The sequence below is a fragment of the Mustela nigripes genome, chromosome 12, assembly GCF_022355385.1.
Source record: "Mustela nigripes isolate SB6536 chromosome 12, MUSNIG.SB6536, whole genome shotgun sequence".
Taxonomy (NCBI): Eukaryota; Metazoa; Chordata; class Mammalia; order Carnivora; family Mustelidae; genus Mustela; species Mustela nigripes.
In genome coordinates, this window is record NC_081568.1 from 23,134,169 (window position 1) to 23,160,407 (window position 26,239).

General features: G+C 34.0%; 1 pseudogene; it reads left to right on the forward strand.

The window, feature by feature from the left end:
• Positions 1-21,579: 21,579 nt before the first annotated feature.
• LOC132027482 (cysteine-rich PDZ-binding protein-like) overlaps positions 21,580-26,239 on the forward strand; it is a 19,771-nt pseudogene continuing 15,111 nt past the window's right edge.

A 26,239-nucleotide genomic window follows, 5' to 3' on the forward strand; every position in this document is an offset into this window, starting at 1 on the left:
ACAGTCCTTGGGAAATGAAACAAATAATATCCCCACTTTAAATATAAATACACAAACTTATAGCACAATTAGCATGGGCTTTTGATCTACTACTCTCAACCCAAATCTTGCTATGCTAATCAATGTTCTCTTCTACATCTGTTTTTATGCAGTTAACTTATTAGGGTACATATGACTTAATGAAAACTAGCTAGCTCTTTTAATCTTCACAGTAATTCTGTGAAAGATGGCCATTTATTATCATCATGGCCCCATATTATAGATTAAAAGAAAAATCACAACTACATAGGTATATAAATTTAAGCAATCTGTTTCAGTTCACATAGAGACTAAATGACAAAGCAGAAATTCAAGTAGACATTCTGGATTGGAAGCCCATATCCTTGACCACTAGACCATACAAGTTTCCATGCTGTAGATAATACTTGTATAGTCATAAATATCAAATTTGCTCCATTAGGGAAATCAGCTGGAAAATGTGGTCTCAAATTAAATGTAATTTTTGATGTGGCTCACAGATGGGTGATGGTAACAATGAAAGATACTGATAGTTTCCTTTTTTTAAAACTAATTATTCTAAGCTCTTTTTTAATTTCAATGCAGCTGGAATATATTTGCTGTCAAGTATGTAAAAGTAACACATTTTTAAATTGTAAAATTTAGGAAATGTTGAAGTCAGTCAAATTTTAATCTGTTGGGGACAAACCAAAGCTTCCTCTTGTGAAATAGACTGTATTTTGTATTGTTTTATACTTCTGTCTTGTGTTATTAATAATCTGATATTTCCATAAAAATTCTTAAAATTTCACTTTACATTACAAATACTATATCCTTGGCATTCAAATTTTTGACAACTTGCCATTATATTTGAATGTTTGTAGTGTTCACCTTAATCACAATATATTTGAAAGAAATAAAGTGAGTGGATTTTTTAGTGTTCCTGATTTTTGACAAAACAAGAATATATACTACAGAATGTATTTAGTATTTCTTTACCAAAAAATGAAGCTACATTAGTGACTAAGGAAAATATTTTTGGTATAATCTCTTGGTTATTTTGCCATTTTGATATTTTATTTGGCAAAGTTAATATTCCACTGGATTATAAAAACATACCTTTATATAATTTAAATGCAATTGTATAAATTTTATCATATTTTATCACCATACAAATACACTATCCTTAATAGCTGTCTATCTACCTATCCATATCTTCTGTATTATACAAAGATCTTTTTCAATAAAAACCAAGAAAATTTCCCATTAAAATAACAAAAAAACCCACAAACCCACAAACTTGGGTCAAAAATGGGCAAAACATTTGAATAGATTTCCAAGAGGAAGATATACAAATGGCCAACAACACATAAGATGCTCAACATAATTAATCATTAAGGAATAAAAATAAAAAACATAATGAGATACTACCTTCCACCTATTAGGATAGCTACTATAAAACAAGACGAAACAGAAAATGGCAAGTATTGGAGAGGATATGGAAAAATTGGAACTTTGTACATTGCCAGTAGGAATGTAAAATAATGCAGCTGCTATGAAAAACAGTATAGCAGTTCCTCAAAAAATTAAGAGTAGAATTGGCATAAGATCCAGCAATCACACTTCTGGGTATACACTCCCCAAAACTGAAAGTTGTGTAGCAAAGAGATATTTTGGCACTTATGGTCATAACAACATTATTTCCAAAATCCAAAATGTGGAAACAAACCAAGTATCAAAGAAAATGTGGTACATAAATACAATGGAGTATTATTCAGCAATATAAAAAGAAAGAAAATTTTAGCACATACCTACAAGATGAATGAATCTCGAAGACATTAAGCTATGTGAGATAAGCCATTCACATAAAGACAAATACTGAATTATTCCACTTATATGAGGTACTTGGAGTGGTTAAAATTCATTGAGAAAGTTAAGCAGTGGTTGTCAGGGACTGACATGAGGAGAACAGGCAGTTATTTAGTATTGATGGGCACAGAGTTTCAGTTTTGCAAAATAAAGAGTTCTGGAGATAGATGGCAGTAATTGTTGCACAGTGATGTGAATATAAGTAATATCACTAAACTATACCCTTAAAAATATTTAAAATGAACAATTTTGTATGTGTATTTTACCACAATTAAAAATTTTAAAAAAGCAAAAGTACTTTTCAGTCACTTGTAATAACAGATATAACATTCTTTGTGTAACTAGATATGCTGCCCCAAAATCTGGTATTGATAATCAGTAATGATCTCTATATACTTGAAAATTCTGACTTTTCTAAAGTAACAAGTCATAAATAAAATCCAAGCATTTCCCCCATAGGAAACAACAACAACAACAACAACAAAAGAGCTTTAAAGAAAAAAGGAAAAGGAAAAGAAATAAAGAATTAAATACACGAGGTTTGCTCAGTACATTGCTTAGCTAAATAAGTACTAACTCCAAACAAATCTGCAAATATTACGAACCTTTCAAAAAAGTTCCTTTATCACTATCAACTGCAGCAAAATAGAATTGAGATAAAAATAATTGAGAGATAAAAATATATGTTTGATAAAAAATAAAAAATTAAAAAAACAAAAAAAATAATTGAGAGAAAGAGTGATTATTTAACTAATGATGAACTGAATAATCATCCATGAAGATAAAATAACAACAAATATTTATGTGCTAAATATGCTTTATATTGAAATATAGTTGAGAATTTGAAGGATACGAAAATTCTACAAAGTTATAAATTTCAAAATTTCTCACTTTGAAACATCTGACAAAAAATTAAGAAGATGTATAGGATAGCTGAAGAACATAGTTAAAACCTTGCCTACAAATACACATAGACAGGGGTGCCTGGGTGGCTCAGTGGGTTAAAACCTCTGCTTTTAGCTCAGGTCATGATCTCAGGGTCCTGGGATCAAATCCCGCACTGGGCTCTCTGCTCAGCAGGGAGCCTGCTTCCTCCTCTCTCTCTCTGCCTGCACCTCTCCTACTTGTGATCTCTGTCTGTCAAATAAATAAATAAAATCTTTTAAAAAAATACAAATACACACAGGACATTCATTTCAAAAATAATTTACAAATCTAGATCACCTAAGTAGGCCTGCCTCCCCAAATCTATCTTTTTAAAAAATATATTTATTTAATTATTTAGCACAGAGAGAGAGAGAGCACAGACAGGGGAAGCAGTAGAGGTAGGCGGGGGAGAAGCAGGGTCCCCACTGAGCAGGGAGCCTGATGCAGGACTAAATCCCAGGACACTGAGATCATGCCCTGAGCTGAAGGCAGATGCTTAACCAACTCTGCCCCCCAGGTGCCCCAGATTCAAATCAATCTTTCTGAAATTAAAAAGTCTGAGTTTTAATGAATTTAAAAAATGGAATGGAAGTACTACATCTAGTACAAAAAAATAGTATTCAAGGGAGAGAAAGAAGACAAAGAACAATGAGGATCAAAGAGGTGTTAATGTATTAGAGATTTAAAAATATTCCGTACTCCTTTACCTCACTAGTATTTTAGTTTCAGTCATGATTGGTGAGTGCTGTGAAGTGTGTAAACCTGGTGATTCACAGACCTGTACCCCTGGGGATAAAAATATATGTTTATAAAAATAAAAAATTAAAAAAAAAAAAAAGATTTTTAAAGTAAGAAGGAAGGAAGAGGAGAATGAGGTGTCAGAATTTGAGAGGACGAGAGAGTAACTGAGAGACCTAAGGAGTAGAAAGGAAAGAATGAAAAGTGTCAGTGCTGTATATTTCATTTATGGCAGCACAGAGAGCATAGTCAATAGTATTGTAATAACTCTGCATGGTGAGAGTTGGTGATGACATTTATCATAGTGAGAACTTTTGCCTTTGTTTCCCTTGCCTTTGGCAATGTAACTAGGAAGAAGTTGCTGCAGCTGAGGTCAAAGAGGTTGTTGCCTGTATTGTCCTCAAAGATTTTAATGGATTCCAGTCTCACATTGAGGTGTTTCATCCATTTTGAGTCTATTTTTGTGTGTAGTGTAAGGAAATGTCCAGTTTCATTCTTCTGCATGTGGCTCTCCAGTTTTCCCAACACCCTTTTTAAAAGAGACGTCTTCTTTCCATTGGATATTTTTCCTGATTTGTTGAAGATTACTTGGCCATAGAGTTGAGGGTCCATTTTTTGGTTCTCTATTCTGTTCCATTGATCCATGTGTCTGTTTTTCTGCCAGTACTATACTGTCTTGAAGATTACAGCTTTATAATAGAGCTTGAAGTCTGGAATTGGGATGCTACCACACTGGGTTTTCTTTTTCAACATTACTTTAGCTATTCAGGGTCTTTTCTGGTTCCATACAAATGTTAGGGCTATTTGTTTCATTTCTGTGGAAAAAAAGTTAATGGTATTTTGATAAGTACTGTACTGAATGTGTAGATTTCTCTAGGTATCATGGACATTTTAATAATATTTCTTCTTCCAATCCATGAGAATGGAACATTTTTCCATTTTTTGTGTCTTCTTCAATTTCTTTCATGAGTATTTCTATAGTTTTCTGAGTACAGATCCTTTGTCTCTTTTGTTAGATTTATTCCTCTGTATCTTATGGTTTTGAGTGCAATTGTAAATGGGATTTACTCCTTAATTTCTTTTTCTTTTGTCTCACTTTTGGTGTATAGAAATGCAACTAATTTATGTACATTGATTTCATATTCTGCCACTCTACCGAATTCCTATATGAGTTCTGTCAGTTTTGGGATGTAGTCTTTTGTTTTTCTCACATAAAATATCATATCATCTGCAAAGAGTGAGAGTTCGGCTTCTTTGCCAATTCAGATGGCTTTTTTTTTTTTTTTTTTTTTTGTCTGATTGCTGAGGTTAAGACTTCTAGTACTATGTTGAACAGCACTGGTGATAGTGGCAATGCTGCCATAGCTTTTATGATATTGAGGTATGTGCCTTCTATCTGTATACTGTTAAGAGTTTTTCCTGTTTTGTTTTGTTTTTCCTACTGTGAAAAGCTTAAATCAAGAAAGGATGCTGTACTTTGTCAAATGTTTTTTCTGCATCTATTGAGAGGATCATAATAGAGCTACCCTACGACCTAGAAATCGTACTAATGGCTATTTAACCCAAAGACAAAAATGTAGTGATCCAAAGGGGCATCTGGATTCCAATGTTTATAGAAGCAATGTCCACAGTAACCAAACTATGGAAAGAGCCCAAATGTCCACTGACAGATGAATGAATAAATAAGTGGTGTGTGCATGCATGTGCACATGTATGCGCACGCACACACACACACACACAAAACACAGAAATATTACACAGCCATCAAAAATAAAATCTCATTTGCACAATGTTGTTGGAACTAGAGGGATCATGCTAAGTAAAATAAGTCCGTCAGAGAAAGACAATTATCGTATGATCTCACTGATATGTAGAATTTAAGAAAAAGGCAGAGGGTCGTAGGGGAAGACAGGGAAAAAAATGAAACGAGATGAAACCAGAGAGGGTGACAAACCATAAGAGACTCTTAATCTCAGCAAAGAAATTGAGGTTTGCACGAGGGAAGGTAGATGGAAGGATGGGGTGGCTGGGTGATGGACACTGGGGAGGGTATGTGTTGTGGTGAGTGCTGTGTATTATGTAATACTAATGAATCACAGCCCTGCCAGTACCCCTGAAACAAATAACACATTATTTGCTAATAATAAAAAAAAATCTATAACATTTCTACTTGCCAGTGATTATAACCAGAACATTTAATAATAAAAGATCACATTTAAAAGAGCAGAAAGAAGATAAATGATACTTAAGAATACATATAATATGATAGGTATAAGATTGTTATGCACAGACCAAAAATAAGAGAATGATACACAATTTCTATGAGTTGACTCAGATTGTTTATATGCCTACTTCTCCCAAATTTATTTATAAATTTAACACAAACTTAATAAGTTTAAGTAAATAAAAATGTAAGTATTCAATGAGTAATTTTAAATTTTATAATAAATTGCTAGAATGCCTGAATAGTCACAATAATTCTAAAAGAAGAAATTAAGAAAGAGACATAACTTACCTAATGTCAAGACATTTAAGTATGATAATTTTGAAGAGTGAATTGTAAAAAATAGATAGTATTATCACAAAAGAATAAAGAATTCCAAGCAGTTTTAAACATATATGCAGGTTTTTTTCATATTTATACCAATAGACATCCTGGGGAAATTGGGTATTATTCATTACATTTTCTATATTGGTTTTTATTTTGAAAAATATAACTGGACTCAAAAAACACAGACATGCACACAAAATAGGTTATTAAAAACCTAAAAGTAAGATTAAGAGTCACTTATGGTTTGTACCCCTGGGGATAAAAATATATGTTTATAAAAAATAAAAAATTAATTAAAAAAAAACCTAAAAGTAAAAAAAAAATTCAGAATACAGAATATTAAATGTATGCCTAATGTAAGGATAAACTAACTAATACTCAATAAAAGTATAAACAAAGATAAGTAGATTTCCCAAGTTAAACAGAATGATGTTGTAAATGATAAAAGATGCTCTAGCTTTTTAGATATATGGTAGAAGATATCTTCAAATATGAAACAGAAAAATTGCCATCCAGTACTTTATGATCACATATTAATATGAAAGAGATAAACAGCAGATACAATTTTTAAAAAATATTTTAAAAAGTAATTTACATAGGTGGCAAGAATGATCAAAAGACATAAAATTTGCTTAATCCCACTAGCAAAAATATTAAACATGAAATATAATACAATAGCACCATCTGAAGATGAACTCAATATCCATCATGAGAGTAGACATTTAAATATGACTATATAAGTTTACACTGGTTTTGTATGCTTCAAAGTATATAGAATAGAGAGAGAAAATATAGGTAGAAAATGTACATACATAAAACAGATATAGACAGAGATGGATGATATAGATAATAGATGAAGAGATGATACCTAGATATAGATAGGTTGGTAAGAGGATAACATAGAACAAGAAAAGAAAAGGACTAAAGCCCAAAATATGGTCATTTATGGAAGTTCAAAAAAATGAGTAGAATGGGGAGAAATAAAATAAGTCCTTCACTTTATCAATCATCTATTACATGATTTTTGAAAACTAAATATGAAAGTACATAAACTTTTTAATCATTTATTGATTTTGAATAACCAAAGTACTATTAACTTTCTATACCCTTAAAATTTTGATGATAATAGCAACAGCATTTACACATAACACTAGTGTCAGTCAAAGGGTAGAGAGATCAGTAGCAAATACAAAATAAAAAGATTTCTAGAGATTAGTATAATTAGTCTTGAATCTTGAAAACAATTTTCAATAAAATTAATGAGTGGGAAAAGAACAGAGTTGAGAAAAAACAATATCTGGTAGAAATGAATTTATAGTTTACATGTTTCCTTTCTAGTTATATTTCATTTTTCTCAATAATATATGTAAGTTACTCATTTATCCTTCATAAGTGCAAATCTGTTTCCACAATCTTTATAAGATATATCTGGTAGCTAGTTTTCTATTTGTAGGATTATAATCATACCATAAAATTAAAGAAAAACTGGGTGTTCTATTCTAATATTTACACATACAGAGTAAATGTATCTTGGTTTGTAAAGGTATTCAATTATAATTCAATTATTATTCTCTTCAGTTTAGTGAGAGTATACTAGCAAAGCATTCAAAACATTTTATTATCATATATTATTACAGTTTTTAGTTACCTTCTTCAAAGAGCACGTTGAATATACACTCAGTTCCAGGCTTCTTAAAACATTTTTATTCAATACCTCTTCTTTCCTCAGTATGTTGCATGGCATTAGAGTCATTAAAGTATATCCTATATTTATTTTCTAAAGAATTTTATTTATTTATTTGACAGAGATCACAAGTAGGCAGAGAGGCAGGCAGAGAGAGAGGAGGAAGCAGGCTCCCCACTGAACAGAGAGCCTGATGTGGGGCTTGATCCCAGGACCCTGGGATCATGACCTGAGCCAAAGACAGAGGTTTTAACCCACTGAGCCACCCAGGCACCCCCTAGTATGTCTTATATTTAGAAAATATATCCGGATTGCCCGGGTGGCTCAGTCAAGGGTCTACCTTCAGCTCAGTTCATGATCCTGGGATCATGGGGTAACCCCACATTGGGCTCCCTGCTCCGTGGGGAGCCCATTTCTCTCTCTGATTCTACTGCTTTTCCTGCCTGTGTTCTCCCTCTCTCTCTCTCAAATAAATAAAATGTTTTAAAAAAGAAAATATATGCAGCACTTATTATAGACTGAAATCAAATATTTTATTTTGTGATGTTTGCTTAAATGTTTTATATTATTTTCAACACAGGCTTAATGAAAAATCTAGAACTATATTCCAATTTTACAAATTCAAAATATTTGTCCATTTTCATGTAAGTTATTTCCTTCTTCACAGCAGTGATTCCAAACTAAAACTTTCATCACATATAATAGATTTTATGTATTTTTGTACCAAATACTAATGAATGCAATTCATTTGTTGAAATGTTTGTGCAGTTTCATAAAATAGATAAAATATGCATGTATATAAAGACAACAATTTTCAGAGAATTTGATGTTTGTTGGTACTATCTGTACTAGTGTCTAGAAAAACAGACTAATAGGATATATAGATATATAAGAGAAGAGTTATGTGAATTGGCTCGTGCAATTTGAGAGATTGGATATATAACAATATACTATCTACAGTATGGAGACCCAAGAAAAGTGGTGATATAATTCAGTCAGAGTCCAGAGGCCTGCGAACCACGAGGTCTAGTATTCAAGGGCAGGAGTATAGATGTCCCAGCTTATGATACAGTGATAACTGCCCTGTTTCAGTATTTATTCTATTTGAGACTTCAGTGGATCGGAAATATAACCGATACCCACCACACTGGTAAGAAGGATTTTCCTTATTCAGTCTACTAATTCAAATGTGAATTTTTTATGAAGACACCCTCACAGACAGACCCAGAAATAATGCTGTAACAACTATGTGGACATCCCTCAGGGCAGTCAAGTTGACACATTTAATTAACCATTATAGCATCTCATAACATATGTGCATCAGAGAATACTGCACAGGACTGGTGTGATTGGCAATCATTTGAAGGATGATTTTAAACTGGTAGTTATTACTTATATAAGTATAATGTTAAAAGACACAGGTACTGATATTTTGAAGAACTTGTCTACCTAACACACACACACACACACACACACACACACACACACACACAAACACACACACACACACACAAACACACACAAACACACCATAGGGTAAAGGTCTTAGTACAAAACAAAGTAGACATGTGACAAGTCTTGTGAAAATAAAAATTATTCTGAAAAAGAAAATTATTTTGTTGCACCTGGCATCAGTGTAGCATGAGAATTTTAAGTTCTAATGCATTTTGAGCCTATTTTTAAGAAAAATATTTCTAAAATGTGTGCACCTTTTTTATTATCAATGTAATACATACCCATTGTGGACTCTAGAAGATTGACAAATCAACAAACACAGTTAATGAAAAATTAACCATTAACATTGTTTAATGTTGAGGAGGGGCAAGATGGTGGAGAAGTAGGAGACTCTGTTTCAACCAGTCCCCTAAAGAAAGCTAAATATCTACTAGAACACTCTGAACACCCATGAAATCAGCCTGAGATGTAGGATTATAAACTTCTGGATCCCTACAGGGGCAGAAGACACCAGTCGACAGGTAAAGCAGAGTGGGAATTCTGGGACTGATATTAGAGTTTAAAAAGAAACAGGAGGGAGCCACCAGAAGTGACCCATTGGAAAGTAAAACTCCAATACGAAAGTGCCTTGTGATTGGGTACCAACCAGCATTAGCTTGGAGTCTGGTTAAAAGCATTCAAAAAAAGCAAAAGATCTTAAGGGGCAACTGGTGGAATCAGGTGGTCACAAGCACAGGCATAAGCCCACACACCCAGGACAGCCACTTCCCGGCAACCACCCATGCCAGAGAGAGTGTGGTAGAGCCTTCTGTTCCTGGTCCCTAAGCCCCCAGTGTTGCATGGCTTGCACCACCACACAGCTGGGTGCACTCCCGCCTCTACCTGAGCGAGTCTAGTAGGCACTGTCTAGAACCACAGACTTGCACTCTGCACGCATTGTGTTTTCAGGGTCTGAAGCAGACTCCCCAACCACGTATGAGAGAGCTCCACATGGGTGCTATCTAGTGGTCTATAAGACTGGCCAAGGTCTGACCTCTCCAGCCCAGGTCTGAAGGAACTCACCTTGATCTCTGGTCCAGATCGCTCAGGAGCAGGCTCCCTGGAGCAATATCACTCATGATTTTAGAGGCACAAGGATACAGATAAGCAGGCACTTCAGGCAACCCCTGAGACGGTGGCTAGGGGCGTGCATTGCCTGTGGGAGGTTGCACAGTTCAGTGGCATTTGCAGAAAGGAAGGCTGTGTCTTCTGGACCACCCAGAGGGGGCAGACTGAAGCTTATCTCTAAGGTGGAAGTCTGGGTACAATTACTTTCCACTAAACCTCTGAAAAGCTACAAAAAGTGGCCAAAGAACAAAAACCTCCAGAGAACAAAAGCCTGAAAAACCAGTTTCCACAGAGCCCAGATCCTTGATAGGGGGCAGGAGGACTCAACCCAAGCAAGACTGACTGAGAAACAACATAGCAGGCCTTTCCCCCAGAAAGCAAGCCAAGAAAATGAGAGGACAACCACCACAGGGTCCCCCTAAAACTGTAAAATCCCAATATCAGGTGAAAGTAAAATATTAAGCTTCCAGTATTCCCCTAAAACCTGTATATTTCATAAATACAACTTTTATTTTTAATTCATTCTCATTATTCTTGTTCTTTTAAATTTTTTAACCTACTTACCATTACAACTAGAGGTTTAATACAACATATTCCATAATAAACTTTTAACTTGAACTTTTTTTAATATATATCCCTGTTTTTCTTTTTCTTCTCATTTTTTAATATAAACATAGATATAAGGTTCAAGGTAACCCTCTTTCCATAATCAATACTACCTCTTTAAATAAACCAATTTTAATCTCCTTTTATCTCTGGAAAGTTGAGTTCTTTAACAAAGATATCAAGATATTCACAGGAAGAATCAAAATAACCTCCTCGCCAACATGAAGGATTTATAACCACCCTCCCATCTTTTTCTTCTGTCAGTGTTTCTATGTATTTGTTTTTGTTCTGGCATTATATAAATCTTATCCTTTGGGTCCGTTTTGGCGGGGTCTTTTTTTTTTTTCTTGTCATTTACTCTTGTTAATCTTTTTGTTTGTCCATTTTGTTTGTATACTTATAAATATTACTTTTGGAGCTCATTCTGGCTGGTTTTCTCTCTCTCTCTCTCTCTCTCTCTCTCTCTCTCTTTGCTTTTCTGTTTGGTGGTGACTTCTTATTGCTTAGAAGTCTTCCAACGTGTACCTTGCTGGACTGTAGTATATATTCAACTATACATCCCCTCAACCACCTCTCACCAAAATGACAGAAAAAATTCAGAGACTATGCCCTCTCCATCAGAACTCTTGGATATGGACATAAACAGTATGTCAGAAAAGGAATTCAAGGTAAAAATTATCCAGGCAATGGCTAGGTTGGAGAAAACCATAAGTGAAAATATAAAATCTCCAAGGGCAGAAGTGAAAGCGACCTGGGAAGAAGTTAAAAATGCTATCAATGAGAGCCAATCTAATCTAAATACTCTAACAACTAGGGTAATGGAGACAGAAGATTGAATTAGTGATCTAGAGGACAAAATGACAGAGAAAAAGGATCAGGAGGAGGCATGGAAGAAACAGCTTAGACGCCACAAAAACAGAATTAGGGAAATAAATGATGCCATGAAAGGCTCCAACATTAGAAATAATGGGATCCCTGAGGGAGTGGAAAAAAGATATAACACTAGAAGATATAGTTAAACACATTCTGGATGATTATTTTTTTCCAATTTGGGAAATGGAACTAGTGTTCATTTCCTAGAGGCATAAAGAACACCCCCCAAGATCAACGAGTCTAGAAAGACCCTGAGACACTTGATTGTGAGACTACTGAATCATAATTTTAGACAAGAGCTTCTGAGGGCAGCTAAGGGGAAGAGATTCCTTATGTACAGAGGAAAGTCCATCAGAATAATGTCAGACCTGTCCACAGAAACATGGCAAACCAGAAAGAGTTGGCAAGACATATTCAGGGCACTAAATAAGAAGAACATGCACCCAAGAATACTTAACCCAGTAAGGCTGACATTCAGAATTGATGGAGAGATAAAGAGCTTACAAGACTCGCAAGGTTTAAAAGAGTATGTGACCACAAAGCCATCACTGCAAGAAATATCTTTCAATGATCACGATCAATGTGAATGGCCTAAGTGCTCCGATAAAATGGCACGGTGTTGCCGACTGCATAAAACCACAGGACCCATCATACGCTATCTACAAGTGACCCATTTGGAACCTAACGATATATCCAGACTGGAAGTGAAAGGATGGAGAAGCATCTTTCATGCCAACAGGCCTCAAAACAAACAAAAATCATCCAGAATGTGTTCCACTATATCTTCTAGTGTTATCTCTTTTTCCACTCCCTCAGGGATCCCAATATTTCTGAAGACTCCACCCCTAAACTACTAGAACCCATACAGCAATGCAATAATGTGGCAGGATATAAAATCAATGTACAGAAATCAGTTGCTTTCTTATACACTAACAATGAAAAGATAGATAGGAAAATGAGAGAATCGATTCCATTTACTATAGAACAAAAAACTATAAGATACCTGGGAATAAACCTAACCAAGGAGGTAAAGGATCTGTACTCAATGAAATACAGAATACTCATAAAAGAAATTGAAGAAGACACAAAAAGATGGAAACCATTCCATGCTCATGGATCAGAAGAATAAACATTGTTAAAATGTCTATACTGCATAGAGCAATCTATACTTTCAATGCCATCCCAATCAAAATTCCATCAGCAATTTTCAAAGAGCTGGAACAAAGAACCCTAAAATTTGTATGGAACTAGAAGAGACCCTGAATTTCTAAGGAAATGCTGAAAAAGAAAAACAAAACTGGGGGCATTACATTGCCTGATTTCAAGCTTTACTACAAAGCTGTGATCACCAAGACAGCATGGTGCTGACACAAAAACAGACACATGGACCAGTAGAACAGAGTAGAGAACCCAGATATGGACCCTCAACTCTATGGTCAAATACTCTTCAACAAAGCAGGAAAAAATATATACAGTGGAAAAAAGACAGTCTCTTCAATAAATGGTACTGGGAAAATGGGGCACTTATGTGTAGAAGAATGAAACTTGACCATTCTCTTACACCATTCACAAAGATAAAGTCAAAATGGATAAAAGACCTCAATGTCCATTCATCTGTTGATGGACATCTAGGTTCTTTCCATAGTTTGGCTCAGGAATCTATAGGGAAATCCTAAGGAAGAACATAGGCAGTAACCTCTTTGACATCAGCCACAGCAACTTCTTTCAAAACATGTCTCTAAAGGCAAAGGAAACAAAAGCAAAAATGAACTTTTGGGATTTCATCAAGATCAAAAGCTTCTGCACAGCAAAGGAAACAGTCAACAAAACAAAGAGGCAACCAATAGAATGGGAGAAGATATTTGTAAATGACATTACTAAGGACTGATATCCAAGATCTATAAATAACACCTCAAACTCAACACACACAGAACAGATAATCACATGAAAAAATTGGCAGAAGACATGAACAGACATTTCTCCAAAAAAAGACATACAAATGGCTAAGAAACACATGAAAAAATCTTCATCATCATTAGCCATCAGGGAGATTTAAATCAAAACCACATTGAGATACCATCTTGCACCAGTTACAATGGCCAAAATCAATAAGACAGTAAAAAACATGTGTTGGAGAGGATGTGGAGAAAGGGAAACCCTCTTACACTGCTGGTGCGAATGCAAGTTGGTGTAGCCACTTTGGGAAAGAGTGTGAAGATGCCTTAAGAAATTGAAAATAGAGATTCCCTATGACCCTGCAATTGCACTACTGGATATTTACCCTAAAGATACTGATGTAGTGAAAAGAATGGCCATCTGTACCCCAGTATTCATAGCAGCAATGACCACAGTTGCCAAACTGTGGAAAGAGCCAAGATGCCCTTCAACGGATGAATGGATAAAGAAGATATGGTCCATATATATATACAATGGAGTACTATACCTCCATCAGAAAGGATGAATACCCAACTTATCTATCTATGTGGCTAGGACTAGATGGGATTATGCTGAGTGAAGGAAGTCAAGCAGAGAGAGTCAATTATCACATGATTTCACTTACTTGTGGAGCATGAGGAATAACACACAGACATTAGGAGAGAAGAGAAGGGAGTTGGGGTAAATCAGAAGGGGAGACAAACCATGAGATAATGAACACCGAGAAACAAACTGATGATTTTGGAGGGGAGGAGTGTGGGGGGCTCAGAGGGCAGGTGGCGGGTATTAAGGAGTGCACATATTGCATGGAGCACTGGATGTGCTGCATAAACAATGAATCTTGGAATACTGAAAAAAAAAATTAAAAATAAATAAATAAATAGATAGATTTAGTATGATACAAATTAAAGCACTTTAAAAAATTGTTTAAAGTTTAGCATACAAATATATATGTGAGATAATATATTCAATGTCAATTTCTGAAGCTAGAATAGAGAAAAGGTATGTGTTCTAGAAATACTATACAAATTTAAATTCTCAGCTAAAATACTTGGAGGAATTTGAACCAACCCTAAGCTTTGTACTTGTTTTTAACTTTTCTCATTCTCAACAGATAAAAATATTTTTATTTCGTATCTTTGATAATTTCTGAGAATTAAGTTCATTCAGAAAGTATTACCTTCAATTATTTTTTTAAATCACTATTGTCTTTGCCAATGTTTTTTTACAATGCGTCCATAATCAGATGTGAAGACAACAGACTTTTATAAGGCTTTGTGTTTATTTAACTTTGTTTCTTTCTCTAATTCACGTTGTTTTCATGCATTCTTTAAAGAATAAATACTGTTGAGAAGAAGACACTGGGTTCTAAGTTGCCTTTATTATGAATCTTTGCATTTATCCCAGGAAAAGAAACCAGAATAATATCTCTTTAAATGTACTTAAAAGTTTTTTCTTTCCTTTTGTCTAAAACATTCGTAGAGAATGACATTTTTGACTATAAAATGTGTCAAAGTGTTTGCTGTCACTATTGACAATCTTGATTTATAGAATTATTAATCCTCTGGTGCTATTAATTCTCATATTCCTATGCTATGTGTCTAATTTGTGGACAAAAACACTTCCCTCTTTTATAAAAATCTACTTCCTCCTAGATAATTAATTGTACATCTTTAATCTCGTGTTAAACTCTACTTTATTCTAAATTTCCTTTAGATGTTATTTCTACCTCAAAGGGTTTTCTGATTTTTATCTAACACCAATAATTAGTCTCTTTTTTGCAAGCCCCTTTTTTTCTTAATACTAGAGCTATACCTTTCATAATTATTCCATGTGGTGAGTACCACACTGTTCTGTTATTTATCTATTTTTGTCTGATTTTTCACTGATATGAGAGCTTCTAGAATTTTTATTCATCATTGTATCAAAAAATGTACTTAAAATACAAAACACATTTAATATATTTTTAAGAATATGAAATTAATAAAAATTACAATATCCTTCAGCATTTAAAAAATACATGAAGTTTAATTAGTTAATTTAATTAAAATAATCATTCTTCATAATACTGGGCTGTTCTATTGTATTATTATATGTTATATTATATATATTATGTATATGTATTTGTTTTACAAAAGACAGAATTTACGCATACAAAAGTTGTACATTTTCAAGTCAGTATAAGGATATTAAAGTAGATTCACTGTTTTAAAAGTTCAATAAGCTTTGAATTTTTTGAAATCATAATTTTAAAAATTTTTTGAAATCATAATTTTTAAAAGTTTAAAAAGTAGCATTTCCATTTAATGGAAAACATAGAAAAATTTTTTTTTAGTTTTAAATATTATTTCCTAAAGGGACTTCTGGGTGGCTCAGTCAGTTAAGCATCTGCCTTCAGCTCAGTTCATGATCCCAGGGTCCTAGGATCAAGCCCTGCATCTGCTCGCTGCTCAACAGGGATCCTACTTCTCCCTCTTCCTGCTGCTCTCCATGTTTGAGCTGTCAAATAAATAAAATCATAAGTAAATATAAATAAATAAACAAATAAATAATTTCCTATAAAATAAATACTTTAATAACAAATAAAGAAATATATATGTAGGTCTTCCAAATGTTGTATATATTTTTAAGTTATCTGATAAATCTCAACCCACCTTTCTATTAATACGATAGCAGATTTTCTAAGTGGGGCACATTTCTACTGATATGGAAAGTATCAGGTAAAGGGTGTTGACCATAAATTCACAAAGCCTAAATACAATTTCAGATAAACAAATATGAGTGTAGAAACTTAAAAATATAGAAACAATATCCCTGTTGTTTAATTTCTTCTTCTATGGATGAAAATTAATGATAAAATAATTCATGAATGATGGATTACTATTTTAATTATTCCATTATTATGATATAATTATTTTGATTATCAATTTATGGTTATTTTATTTTTACTTATAGTTAATTATTTGACTCAATTTAAGTCAGATCATTTTATTAAGTTATTTGACTATTTAATTAGTAATTTGATTATGTATTAAACATCAGAATCTCATAAGTGATTAATTGTACAAATAAAGATATACAAAGTAATAGTTAATTTTGATAATGACAATACTGGTGGTGTATAAAGATTATTAGAATCATTCAAATTACAGCAATATTAACATATGAAAATACTCACTGGAAAAGTTTGGAGACAATCAGGCTATGGAATAGACTCATTTGTTTTTTAATAGCACTCTTAAGAGAGCTGACGGTGAATATAACATCATATTTTCTTTTTCTCAGCACTTACACTTGGTATGGATTGCTGAAATAGGCAAATAGTAGAAAACCTGTCCATCCCCTAGTAATACTTGTTAATACTATTAACCATCCATTGTCTTAGAAAACTAAACTCCCTCTTTGAAGGAAATGTCCTTCGTTCAAGTCTTCACCATTTATTATGATGATATTTTTGGAGGGTTTCTTGTTAAAACCACTAATTCTTATCTTTCACACCTCAAATTATATGTATGTATATAATTTATCATCATATATATTTCCTATATCTTATAATTCAGAGATCAAGCCATATTATTATAAAAATGTTTAGTTCTTTTTCTCAACTTGCAAATTATTCTGCAGGTTTGAAATGATGTTATTTATAAGAAATAATTCATATTTATATAAAGAGAAAATTTAATGTGGCTTTTCTGTTATTCACCAGAGAGAAATATTTGATAAGCCATTCGAGCAGAGTACCTAGGCTCCAAGAAATGCTGAAAAGGCACACAGCTAAATCCTAATGCACTCTTAATAATGAAGGGGTAAAAAGTGTGAAATTCTTTAAGATCAACTTAGGAGACTAGGAGTTTAGGGAAAGTTGCTATGGAGTGTGAAGGAAAGAAAAGAAACGAAGTGTGGGTGGTAACGCACATATGTGAGAAAATGAAATAAGGGGAAGACCAAAAAATGGTGTGTATTTTGGATGGTATGGAATTAGCAAAAATGTATGTTCCCATGCATTTTCCCTAATGAAATACTGGAAAAAATACATTTCTATTAAATTATATACTTAAAGAGATCTCATAAAAGAGAATGTGACATCACTCTCATTCTTAGTATGCTAATAACATCTTCATTAATTTCTTAGTCAAGGGCTCTTGTTTTCTTTAACTTCTCTATGGAAAAGGGGAATATACTTTTTTTTTTTTTTAAGTTTCAATTAAAAAATAATGAAAAGCCTAGACCTAATCCTAGGTAAATTCCCAATGGCTCAAAATGAGTCAGAGAATTAACTTTAAACACCTCCTCCTCCCCTTCCTCATCGAACAAATCCAAGTTCCTTCTCTCCTTTTTAAACGGCATTTCAGCTGTCATAGATGGCAAACTATAAGTTATCCAAAGGAAGCTGGATAGAGGATTTGAGGGCAATTCATCTTCTGAATTTCTTTTACTCTGATATGTTCTTTCTACCAGAACAATGTCTCTACTGCTCTAAACCCATCTCCCAGCCTCATTATTTGTCTGGTCTTCAGAAACTACAAGACTTGACTTTTAGAGAAAGCATGTGTTGCCTATAAATCAAAGTTTTCATAGAATGTTTGTGCCTTTTTGGGTGCTATTTAGACAAGTGAAAAATTTTCTGACAAGGTATCAATGACAGACCAGAAAGTAAGGAAAACAAAACAATAACAATATATTTTTAAAATGTAACCTTGTTATATCACGCTCATCATCAGAAATACATATAATATTACAATAAAGGTGTCAAGTCTTCTACTGCATAATTTCATTCAATATTTACAAATGAGCCTAAGACTCACCAAAAAAGTGTCACAAAATACTAAAATCACCAACAATATTTAATACACATAAGAAAATAAGACATTTGTGTTAATAAAAATAGGTTAACTTCAAAATATATAAATTTCCTACAAAAATTGTTAAAATTTATTGTTAAAAAAATGCTTTCATCTGCTCCCAGAGGGCAAAATGCAAAGAATACAGTTTCTGCATTAAAATATAATAAAACATGTAAAATATATTTGACCTTCAGACAATTTTGCAACCCTATGCTCACAGCCTTTTCCAAATTTCCAAACACACATGTAGAACTTTAGCACTAAAACTGATTCTGGATATGGGCTCTAGAACTTGTCTTGATATTATGGCTGTAGAATGCACATATAAGAATCAGAATATATGCACTGTCCATATCAAAAAAAATTGTATAGAAAAATGATAGAAATGGGGCAGATGCTAAAGACCTCCAAACCACCCCTCGTTGCCTCTTTGTTTTAGACTTCCTTATAAATATACTCCTTCTCTGAGCAGAGGACATGAATAGACATTATTCCTAAGAAGACACATAGAGGCCTATAAAGAGATAATTAAGTTTAAATGATGTTATAAGAGTGAGGTTCTGATATGATAGGATTAGTGTCCAATAAAGGAGAGACACAGAGATCTTGCTCTCTCTCTCCTCTCTTCCCTTCTCGCTCAATTTTTCCCCATCTCTCCTGTTTGTCTGTCTCTCTCTCATCTCTTTTTCTCCCTACCATGTGATGACATAGCAAGAAAACTGATAACTGCAAACCAAGAGGGTTCTCACCAAAAAATGAATTCTGCCAGAAATTGATCTTGATCTTTCTAGTCTCCAGAACAGTGAGAAAATAAATTTTTGTTGTTTAAGCCACGTACACTATGATCTTTTGTTATGGCAGCCCAAGCCAATAAATATTTGGTGTACCCCAAATTGCAATACAAGTTCATGGTTATTGAGTGGAGGTAAAAGGAAAACTTCCACTCTGTGTGCAAGGTTGCAGAGATATGCAGGTAACAAGCAATTGTTAATTAATTGTTAAAATTTAATTGTTAAATTTAATATAATTGTTAAAATTAAATAAAATATAATTCTCACCATTACCAGGAGGAAATGTAATGAATGGTATGTATGTACATGTCTGTTATGTCCTGCTAAGAAATCTGTCCCTATGCAAGGGACTCTGAGGAGGACCCCTTAGGTTGTCTGGAAACTTAGAACAATAAATGCAAAGAGTAGGTAATGTAAAGACTATCAGAGGATATTCAGACTGAGATGTAAATGGATCGTGGACAAGTTGATGACAGAATTCTCCAAGCAAAGGTAAAACCATGTGTGAAAATCTCTTAGAAAAGGAGGCATACTTATCCTGAGGAAATAAAGGGAGGGCAGGAATATTGGGTCAATAGAATCTAGAGTTAAAGAAGGATGGGAACCTGTGCTAGGGGTTATATGTATTTTTCCATGCATTAGATTGTAGATTTTATGCCATAAGAGAAGATTATAAACATTAGAATGTGGTTAGATTTGTATTGCTAAAGAGCACTTTGTTATAGCATGTGAAACAGATTCCAGAAGCAGAAACAAATGTGGAGCAAGTATTAAGTTAACGTAGCTAAGTGTAGATGAAGAAGTAATACAAAAAATTAAGACTAAGGAGTTTTTAGAAAGAAGATGTAGTAATAAATTGATAAGAGAATGTGCCAGAGTGATTTACGGATGATTCAAAGATGTGTAGTTTAAATACAGCCGGATGGCTGCCCATTCACTGAAACTAAAGAGTCTAGATGAAAGAAAATTTGGTAAAATGACAGTTGATTGTATTAACTTTGAGACGTATTTTTAAATACCCAATGGGAACTATTAAATATGGGGTTCATTATAAATAGCAATAGAGTTGTCTGAACTAGAGGTTTTGATTGGGAAGTATTTCATGTACATCGCAATAAAAGCCAGATGAAAGAAGAGGGCCTAATTGAGAGTCCCAGATGATGCTTAGAATTTATACGTGAAGGAGTCCACAAAGAAAAGGAACTCTAAAACCTTTACTTAGAGTGTGACCAAAAAACGTGACAATAGTCCTATTTCAAAAAAAGGTGTTCTGGACTGTGTGAAATTGCTGCTAAATAAAAAAGTGGGGTCTAAAGTTGCTGATCAAATTTATTGGGTGGAAATCACTGGTGTGGTCCTTTAGGGCATTAACCATAACATCCATATGGTTTGGAAATGAAAAGAGTTGAGAAACAAACTTTTTTTTATAAGTTTGTTTATGAAAAACAATGGAACCTTAGGCTAATGTTGGTAAAAGGAGGAATAATTCTAGGGTCTTCAAGTTTTTATTCTGAAATAATTTAGGTTTTTAAAGAATAGTGGCAAAGATAGGACAGAGGGTCCCCATATATAGTTTGAAGGTTATTTTTTTAATATGTTCCTTATGAGCGATACATGGAGAACACATGAGCTGTTGCAGATATCCAGTAAACAGGTGTTATGTGATTCATAAGATAATAAGTGATGAATAAACAAGTATAGTCTCATTCAGGGTACTAGTAGAGAAGATGGCCTTGGATATATAAATAAAGGGGAAGAGAGAAAAAGAATATGTGTTCCTACACAAGAATGTCTAAATTGATGTTATGAATTTGAAGATTGATTTATTATATATATATATATATATATATATATATAAAATTTTTCTTTTTTTTGGAGGGAGAGATAAAACGTGCAAGTGGGAGGCAGGGGCAGAGGAGGAGAGAAGAATCTCAAGCTGATCCCCACTCAGCATGTAGCCCCATGAGGGACTCAATATCATGACAGAGATCATGACCTGAGCCAAAATCGAGAGTCAGAGGCTAAAGAACTGAGCCACCTAGGCACTCCTGTTGTTATGAATTTGAAGAGGTTATATCCTAATCTGTTCTATTTTTCTGTGCTACAGGTGAAAAATCTCGTCTCTCTGAAGTAAAGAGAAACATGAGGCCCTTGAAAGCCTGAAAAGTATGAAAAACTTAGATCTTGCCCTTCCCCTGTAAAATGAATGAGAAGGAAAGGGCAGGTTTACCAGGTGGTTGGAGGCAACTGATTGGCAAGGCCATCCGCAGGACTGGATCTGTGATTTCTTCACATAATCCCAACTGGGGCATAGACTTGGAGTTGGCAGGTTAGAGACTATGGCTAGAAGTAAGTGCAATTAGACCAAGGCTATAAAAGTAAAATAAGCAAAAGGAAGTACAAACTTATACAAAAGAAAGTGTGGTAAATGATTCTCAATTTCTTTTCCAGACTAATTTTTAAACTAAATATGAGATTTTTATTAAATTTTACTATATATGTACATTCACAAGGGAATATTATATTTACAGTGTTGGGCTTTCTTAGTCAAGAACATGTTAAGTGTCTCAGTTTATGCAAACCTATTTTATGTCACTTGGCTGTGTTGATTGTTGTTTCTAATACAAATTGCAGTTGTGTGCATAATTCTCATTCCACCGGGTGTTTACTCTGATGTCGCTAGAAAATTAAATGTTTAAGTCACCAAATTGATGACTGTTTCTTTAGCTATTGAGCAGAATTCAATAAGAGGGACTCCATGGCCTGTCAGTGAAAATGCTTTACACTGCTGGTAGGGATGGATCTGTCTATTTAAGCCTATAATTAAATCTTGCACAGGCTGATGCCTACATATTTACTTTTTGACAATTTAAGAAGTCAATACCATCCATTATTATGTATACATTATTGAACTTTTGAATTTTAGTTATTAATGCCACATCACAGTTATATTAAAAAAAAACTTAATTCTTACAGAAGAGTTGTCTTCTTTATTTCCTTTTGGCTAGGCTATACTGAGGCTAAAAAATAGTCAAAATCAAGTAAATATTGTACAATATAAATGATTGTGAAATATAATAGAGTGCCACCAATATCTATCAATATTTATAATATCTATCAATATTTTATATACCAAATTTGGATTTAAATGGGTTTAAATATATGTGTTTATGTATAATACATATATGGGTTTAAATACCTGTGTTTTTAACTTTTAGCATCATTTCTTACTTATTAACAATGTCATCTTGAGCAACTACTCATATATATCTCCATTTCCTAAGTGCAAATTACACAATATAGGCCTCAAAGAGGAGTTGTATTTGTCAGCAATAAATTAGTGATAAACTATTTTTTTTAAAGATTTTATTTATTTATTTGACAGAGAGAGATCACAAGTAGGCAGAGAGGCAGGCAGAGAGAGAGGAGGAAGCAGGCTCCCTGCTGAGCAGAGAGCCCGATGTGGGACTCGATCCCAGGACCTGGGATCATGACCTGAGCCGAAGGCAGCGGCTTAACCCACTGAGCCACCCAGGCGCCCGATAAACTATTTTTTTTTTTAGATTTTATTTATTTATTTGACAGACAGAGATCACAAGTAGGCAGTGAGGCAGGCAGAGAGAGGGGAAGTAGGCTCCTTCCTGAGCAGAGAGCCTGATGCAGGGCTCGATCCCAGAATCCTGAGATCATGACCTGAGCCGAAGGGAGAGGCTCAACCCACTGAGCCACCCAGGGACCCCAATGATAAATAATTATTGATGTTGAACTTCTTATACCATACAATTTATAAGAAAGTTTGATATATAAGATCTTTATAAATGTTATATGATTGAGCTAAGAATTCTGAAGATAGAAGATATATACTAGTCCACCTTTATTTTGCATTTTTCAGACAAGAAAAGTGCATAACTTATATAATTTATTTCCATATTAAACTAAACACTCTGAACAATGCCTAAAGAAATCCATTCTAAGAGCACAATGATAGATTTCTTCAAGTGTTTTTGTTTCTTACCGAAGGAAAAATGAAGTGAGATCCAAGGAGATATAACTAATCAGTTGAAGAACAACAAAATGACAATATGTTGGAAGATAAGGTGCCAAAAAAAAAAAGGGTTTGAAATTATATAAAATCTAGGTGCACAGAATCCCAATTAGTTCCATGCATATACTCATTGTTATCCTTTAGAAGAGAATCAGCTCTATATTCTAAGAAGGGATGAGATTGTAAAAGAAGGAACATGTAATGAGGTAGAAGAAAAATTGAAGGAAAAATAAAAGTTAAACAAGATTAGGTGAAGAGAAATGAAGAAGAAAAAATATAACTGTATTATAATATGTTAACCAGGTAATTTTGCTGCACAACCCAAAAAGTAGCTAAAAACCAAAATTTACATAAGTGCCACTTTACATAAAATGTTTTTCAGCAAGTACAACTTTACGAATGGAGATTGTTCAGTAGATTGGTGATATACCTGCTGATCACCATCAAGCTGAAACCTCTTCCCTGCAATATGTATTTTTACAAATATTCGTTAAAAAAAACTAATTGACCTATATGAAACACACATCTCTTTTTTTCTCCTTACTTAAATTGATAAATATACACATAGAGGAAAAAATTACGTAAAGTGCATTCACTGCATGACCCAGTTGTGCATATTATTAAATGTCCTGTCCGTATACTCGTGTTTTCCTAGAGATAACAATTATTTCAGTGTTTCCTTTGCCTTGTTTTCCTCAGATGATCTTGCAGATCTACTCTACTTTTTCTTAACGATAGTATTTTCTTACAGGTGGTTTCTTCTATCCCAGCTGGGACTAGTTGCCCCTAGACCTGCTGCACTGTTTTCTCCCTGGACTTTCATCTTCAACGTAGGACTTCCTCTACTGTGTAACATCTCTTGTTTTCTGATCTTCGTGCTTTCCTATTTTTCATTAATTTATTAATTTAAAGGAATTATTCTTCTTTTATTACACTTCTATTAACTAAACATGTATTCTAATATATCATCTGCTATATTTTTTTCTCTTTCAAAGAGCTGGAAGGCTGGAATTAGAAATTTCCCTTCTGTCACGTATGTTGGACTCAGATAAATTCCAAACAGGCTCTGCTAAAATAGTTTCCCTTGAGGGCAGGCCTTGTGAAGAAGAACAAAGACTTCAAGATCATGACTTTTGTCCTCCTCCTGTTAGAAGGAGGAGATTTTTTTTTTTTTTTTTTCCAAATCTTCACAGCAAGACTCTGATGGGCTCCTGGAGATAAAACTCATGCAAGTCTGTGCCCACATGAGAATTTTAATTCTCAAGCTAGTGGACACTGGGCCTCTAGCAAGTTGTCAATTCCAGTTTGTGTTCCTACCAACATTGCTACTAGTGACAAGACTCTGTTCCACTTCAGGGCTTACTCACCCAATAAACTGTGCTTCTCTGTATTCACTTCTCTCTCCAGTTTTGGGGAAAACAGTTTGCCTTGTGGCTTTGATTCTCTGATGACTAAACAGAGTTAGAGATTTTCAGTTTATTCATCTTTTTTCTTATTGTGAGAAAGAGAATGACCCCTTCCAAGCGCCCTGTAATTTGCACTGGACACCAGAAGTATAATAAATATATAAAAATTCTGTTAATTATTCTCTTAGATTGTCAATCTCTTAGATTTTTCAATCACAGTTATTTACTATGCCATTTTTAATTTATTCAGTGTAAAAATGAATGCTCCATTTTATCCTTTCTACTGAGGATATATCTTTTTTTAAGATTTTTTGATTTAAGAGATTTCTCTTAATAACTTGTCAACCATTTTTTAAAAATATTTTATTTATTTATTTATTTGACCAAGAGAGCACAAGCAAGGGCAGCAGTAGTGAGAGGGTGAAATGGGCTCCCACTGACAAGAGAGCCTGACCTGGGAGACTCAATCTCAAGACCCTGAGATCATGACCAGAGCCAAAGGTGGACGCTTAACTGACTGAGCCACCCAGGTGCCCCAGTAATTGGTTAACCTTATTGATTTTTTACCAACCTATTCTTAATCTTTGTATTTAGGGTCTGTGTCCAGAATAATTCTCACTAATGCAGCATTCAATAATGCATTTAGGAATTTTCTTCTAGCCCCTGCTATGTATAAAAACTTGTACTAAGTACTGAGTCCAACACAAAGGAGTGAGATATGATTTTTACTTTGAAGGTCCTAGCATTCTACTGATAAGATTTCCTAATCACACAGAGAACGTTAAGTGATAAAATGGCAGTACATTAGCTTCCTGTGGTTGCTATTAAGAATTATCATAAACCGGATGGTTTAAATCTGTAGAAATTTATTCTCTCATGGTTATACAGGCCAAAAGTGCTAAATCAAGGCATTGGCAGGGCTACGTTCCTTCCAAGAGCTAGACGGAGTATTGGGTTTTACCACTTCCAGCTTTTGGTGACATCAAGTGATTTTTGGCTTGTGGGTGCCTTGCTCTAATCCCTCTGGCTTCTCTTGTTTTTCCTCTCACAAAGATAAATGTGATTGCATTTAAAGCCAGTCTGGATAATCTAGGATAAACTGTTCCTCTCAAGATCCTTAATTTAATCATATCTTATGCCATACAATAGAGTCCTGGGTAACTGGGTATGAACATATCTTTTGGAGGCCATGATTCAATTCATCATGACCCATGTAACACTAAAAACTATAGGAATAGAGAACGAAGTCAGGGAATTCTTGCTCTTTTTTTTTTTTTTTAAGATTTTATTTATTTATTTGACAGAGAGAGATCATAAGTAGGCAGAGAGGCAGGCAGAGAGAGAGAGAGGGAAGCAGGCTCCCTGCCGAGCAGAGAGCCCGATGCGGGACTCGATCCCAGGACCCTGAGCC